General features: G+C 32.8%; 1 non-coding gene across 1 annotated transcript; it reads right to left on the bottom strand.

Annotated features, from left to right (window-relative positions):
- Nucleotides 1-1217: 1217 nt before the first annotated feature.
- Nucleotides 1218-1307, bottom strand: LOC113001557 (small nucleolar RNA snoR8a). The gene has a single exon (XR_003266951.1). It is a non-coding gene; the product is annotated as a small nucleolar RNA snoR8a (small nucleolar RNA).
- Between the last annotated feature and the right edge of the window lie 4693 nt (nucleotides 1308-6000).

Genomic DNA, 6000 nt, shown 5'->3' with positions numbered 1-6000 from the left:
TTGTAACAACTCTACAGAAGCACTTTGATGAAGCCATGGAGTTGAAGGGGGAACAACTTTTTTCTGTGCTGACTTTATTTATTGTTATTCACATTATATTGCTGCTCCCTAACATGGTAAATTGGCACTGTTAGTGTTAGAATTTCGGGGAATGGAGGGTGGATGTTCTAATCTTAGCCTCATAATTTGGTTGTGTACGTTTTTTTTTGTGCATTGCTTTGACTGTGTTCATGTGCTGTCTTCTGATCTGTGTTTTTTAGTATGTATTCACCGGTACTGTTTTGGTTGGTTTTTAAGGATATGGTCAGATTTAGCTCATGTGGGGACTCTCATTGTTTGACGTAACATTTTTTGCTGTTTTTCTTTCCTACTAAACATGAATTTCTTTTTCATTTTAAGTTGTTGTAATTGTTCTTCTTTTCTCGTTCCGATTCCCAGTCTCTTTTTAGAATGCATTGGCTCTTTAGGAACACATGTTTTCAGTTCTTTTAAAGTTTTATACTCGTAAATTAGTTCATGTGGCAATTTCAATGTCACAACTTCTAAAGTTTTAGAGCCATAAAATTTCTACTAAAAAAGGTTTTCTAATTTGATAAAATTGAGATTACATCATCATTCATCTGAATTATCCTGATTTCATCATCATTCAATTGCACAATTTATCTTTTATTTTTATTTTTATCCTATTTGTAAAATTTATCAGTTGATTACTCGGTTCTGTTTTTGACAAAGGGAGGATAGATTTGGGAAGCAACTCGCATATGCCACTAATTATCAACTCAAGAGTAAAATTGGGCAACTGCTGATACGTGAAGTGAAACATAAGTAAAAGAAATATGAAAAGGGTGTAATCTCATTAGGTTATAATTTCAATTAAAGAGTGATCAAAATCATTTGATCCTACAAAATGCTATGACTCAAACTTCAATCAATACGATATTAAACTTAACACCATCCAATTCCTCATAAAAAAAATCCGAAATGTTACAATTGAAATATGATGGTGTGCGTAACCCAAACCACTATGATGTAAGGTTAGGGATTTAAACACCACTCAATCAATATGAGGAGTTAGCTAAACACAAAGCAGACATGTCAAAATATGGGCAAACCAAGCATTTTTCAATTCCCACACAGGGATCAGAATAATTATGGAAAAACCAAGCAAAACCGTAAGAACATAAAAAAAAAAACCAGTTATGTAAACAAACGGGGGCAGTGCTCATATTCTATGGGTGTAAACGTGTCTGTCATGCCATGGCATTAGCATTCAGAACGAGGAATTATTTTATAATCATCACATCCAACCCCTTTTGCTCCTATCGGTATACAAAAAAACCAAACTATAGGAATGAGATATGAAACCTATAATTCAAGAGTACAAACTACACTGATGTAGAACAATTGAAAATAAAAAGTTTGCTTCAGCATCGTTTCACGAGTGAAAAAAAAACAAATGTGCATCGAAATTACACATGCAACGAAAGAAACAATAAGGGAATGACACTTCGGACTTGGACGCCGTTCTCAGCTTTGGAGATGGCTCCCTACCGATCTGAAGTGGAGAAACGAGGGTCGTATTTAAAGCTGAGATTGCACGCCACGCCACTCAAAACCCTTAACCCTAACTAACCCGCTATCTTTTAGGCCTTGTTGTAACAGAAGCCCAATACAAATTAGGTTTTCAGCTACATATATATGCGCTTGGACCGCGGGAATTGTTCATAAGCTTTTGACATTGGACATGTTTTACGAAATAATACTGGGGGATTGCTTTTTGTAAACCCTTCTTTTATTCTTACACTCTCCTCTCAAATTTTTAGTTTTTCCTTTCTTCAAAATAGCTTTTTTTGAAAAACAATATCTTTCCAAACATAACTTACTAATTGGTACATATTTGAAAATTAGTTTCGAAATATATTCAATATATTACAGACATTAATTTTCCAAAATATTGATTTTTAACACATTCTGAAAACCAAATTCCAAAAGTGTTGAAAATTTAATTTCCTAAAGCTTGGACTGAGGATTCTGTTGGACATTACTCCTGACATATATCATTTCATCGTTTCAAATATACAGAAATATAATACATGTACTTCGTGTCATGTATTATTGTATCATTTCAAATCCATCAACGAAGGATGTATATTCTAATTAAGTTGAGGGACATGGATTAGCTCTCTCCAGCACCTTTCCAACCTCTCCCTTTCTAAAAATTTTCATTTTTTTATCATCTCTCTTCATTTCTCCATTTCTTCATTATATCTCTCCCTTTTTATTTTTTTTAGCTAAACAGGGAGATCAAGGATCTGTTTTGCAAGTTGAGGGAGATGAGACAGAAATTGGAACTCACAAAACATGTTCCTAACACAAGCCAAGTTCTTCTTTATATTGAAGATGAGAAAGACAAAGAATTTGAATTAGAGAACCTTGAGTTAGTAATGAAACCTTAAAGTATGTAATGATTGCCATGTAGGAGAAAGTGAGATGAATGTGGGTGTGGTATGTTCCAATTTAGTGAGGAACCTCTTTCAAAAGTTAAGTTTTCGGATTTAATACTTTTAAAAATTAATTTCTGAAAAGTATTAGAATTTTAGTAGTATTTTAAAAAATTAATTCTAAAATATCTATTCATTACTGAAAATAAAATTTGAAATTTAATTAATTTTGGAAATGGGAGGATGTCAGTTTTCGGGAAGAGAGTATTTTTGAACAAAAAATAATAATAAAATGTGATTGATATTCAAATATGAAAATAGAGTTTCAAAAGCTAGAGGTGAGACATCAATATTATCACCATATAATATTTTAAAGCTTGAAATACCATATGATTAATTATCACAGCTGGTGGCCCAAAGTTTGGCAAATTTACGTTAAAGGATCCTATTTAGAAAGCATTTGCCAACCAGGGTTTGTTTTTAAACTATTTATAAGGGGGGTCCATTTTTTACAAGCTTGACGTAGTTGCCAATGGCGATATACCCTCAATCGCCATCGCCACTGGCGAGGGAGTTGCTTACGTGGACATGCCGCCATTGATGTTGGCAAGACACACTGACGTGGCCAGCATGCAGAGGATACCACCATTGACAATGGCGAGTTTGATGACGTGGAGCTAGAATCGCCCCTCCCATTGGCGAGACATGCACAGCACGGGCAGCTAGGGCATAGGCTTGCAGCAGCAGCAGGTTGTAGAGGAGGTAGCTTTTCATATATCGCCATTACTAATGGCGAGACATGCACAATTGCAGTGCCTCTTCTATAAAAAAAAAAATCCTCCATTAGAAAAATCCTGCATAAAACGCGTATACTCTTATCTTCTCCTCCCCAAGTTCCTCTATAATATTTCATCTTCTCCTTCTCCTGCGTGTGTCTTCCTGTGTTTTTTTAATTAATATTTTTAAGGCACAAAAAACATCAACAAAGGCTTATAAATAATTAATCTTAATAAAAATAACTTCAAAATAAAAATTCTAATTACAAAAATTAATACACTTAAACTTCAGCTTAAAATTTTATTTTGTGAATGATAAATTAAAAAAAAAAAATCTATTTGCTTGCTCTATTAAACCTAAACTACACATTCAAACTTCATTTAAACAAAAAAATGATTACTCCAACTAAATAATTTACGAATAATTCTTTAACTCCAACAACGAGAAGGGTCACACGTAAAAATTTCTAAGGTAGAAAAACCATGAACAAAGAGGCTTATAAATAATTATTATTAATAATTTCAAAATAAAAAATATAATTCCAAAAATTGCTACACTTAAACTTCAGCTTCAAATTTTATTCTAACCACAAAAATTATTACTTCAAAATAAATAATTTGTAAATGATAAAAATTATTCAAAAATTTAACTTGAAAGAGAATGAAGGAAAGCTTGTAAAAAATTCATTGAACAATGATACAAATTGTTACTTCAAATAAATAAAATCTGAACGTGGAATCAACAAACTTCAAAGGCTTTATGCTTTCTTTGCTTTCTCTTCAGATATTTCTTTCTCTCTTCACGAATCACTACAAATTTTAAAGGGACAACCTGTCTATTTAAAGGAAGGAAACAATGTTCACGACAAGAGTCCCGCTAGTGGCAAGAAACCACTGCCCTAGTTGTGTCTCCGATCTCTACGTGCATGTGACTCTGATCTGCACAGTGCCCTAGCCTGCAAGCTATATCGCCAGATGCATTGGCAGTACGCTCCACATCAGCCTAACTTACCATCACCACTGGCGGGACGTCCACGCCATCTTCTTTCTCACTAATAGCAATGACGGTTCTGCCTTCATCGCTAATCGCAATTGTAACTTTCATGCAAAACAGACATCCCTGATTAAATTTTTAGTATCAAATCATATTATGTAAATAGTTTTTAAATAGGATCTTCTGACTTAAATTTGTCCCCAAAGTTTATTTGTCTTGAACGGCTAAATTAGTCGCATGCTTATCTGAATGTTAAATTGCAAAATAATAATGAAAAAAAAACTGTCAACTTAACTCCAAGCTACAAACTTGGGCAACCAAATTTATAAATTACAGCTTAGTCGCAGAGCCCCCAAAACTTATGGTTTTTGCATTGGAACCATTATTTATTTATTCATTTATTTATTCGATACAACATTGGCAGTGGCATGTGGCACCATTATTATTTGAACAGAAGTAGTTTTTTTGGTACATGTGAATCAAAGTGGTTGACCTTGACAGTTACGGCATAAAATACGTATTGTATTATATACCAAACGTGTCTGTCGTTTATGAAGCAGTGACGGAAAATACCATTATTAAATTTAACATCATCCTCATAACGTTTCTTAACGGAGGAAACTGCCAATATATATTCAATATATATAATACAACTTCAGTTATTCAATTATGGAAAGTACTTTTGACCAAAATTACAGGCAATCAATGTTAGAAAAACATGTATGTCATATAATGCATGTCAAGACTATTGATTTTATCTGTTAACTTACGTGCTTTAGCATTCCAAATACCATTTTTTGTTGTTGTTTAGCAACATGCACTAAAAAATGTCACTTACTTTCAGACAATAATTAATTATCAAGTGTTAAAATTGTCTTTGGCAATATAATTTTCTTCTAATAAAAATTAAACTAGTAGTATAGAATTTAAATGTCTACACTAATAGTACGTACGATATGCATGCATTATACTAATATTTTAATCTATTTATACTACTCTGCTGGGATTCATGGAATTTCATTTTCTTGTTACTTTCTGAGATTTAGGGGTACGGCTTACACCTCTAATCTCTCTTAATAATATTCTTTGGCTGTTTCCAAAAAAATATTTATACTAATTAATAGAATTGTTTGTTGGTATAATGTATGATCATATTGGTAATTTAATTTTTATGCTATAGACAAAATTACAGTAGAAGAAATTAATCTATTAATTAAACTGTTGGTAAATAATATTATTTTTGTTGTGGAAGTTTGAGTAATTACTCGATACTTTTCAATTATCCGCAAGTAAAAGAGTTTTTCCATGGCATTCAATTTTATTTTTCTACTGCGAACTATGATGTCATTAGAATATATTTGCGTATATGTGGGTTGATATTATGCTAGCTGCTGTTGTGTCATACCCAAGTAGCCTGCCCTATTGCCAGTTTTCTATGGTTGCAAAATTAGATCATGATTTGTCAAATATAGCGTGAACCTATAATGTTTTCTTGCTTGTTTATTTGTCTATGAATGAATTAATCTACAAGCTATCTCCCTCTCCAACAGAATCTGGATTATTTTAGTTAATAAACAAATCGAGAAACTCGTAACATGCATATATAATCCCCTTTCATAAGGACAAACGAGAGTTGCATAAATAACACAAATAACAATAGCATAGCATACACCTCATGGAGCATAGCCTTAAAAACGATGTTTATTTTCAAGAAAAAGTAAGCGTACCCTTCTCATGGGAACACGAGCCTGGTCTCTCCAAAGTCAATCATCAGAAAAATGACTCAAGG

Source organism: Glycine max, chromosome 4, assembly GCF_000004515.6.
Source record: "Glycine max cultivar Williams 82 chromosome 4, Glycine_max_v4.0, whole genome shotgun sequence".
NCBI lineage: Eukaryota > Viridiplantae > Streptophyta > Magnoliopsida > Fabales > Fabaceae > Glycine > Glycine max.
Note: the sequence above shows the minus strand (reverse complement) of the source record. Positions and strands in the feature narration are given on the sequence as shown.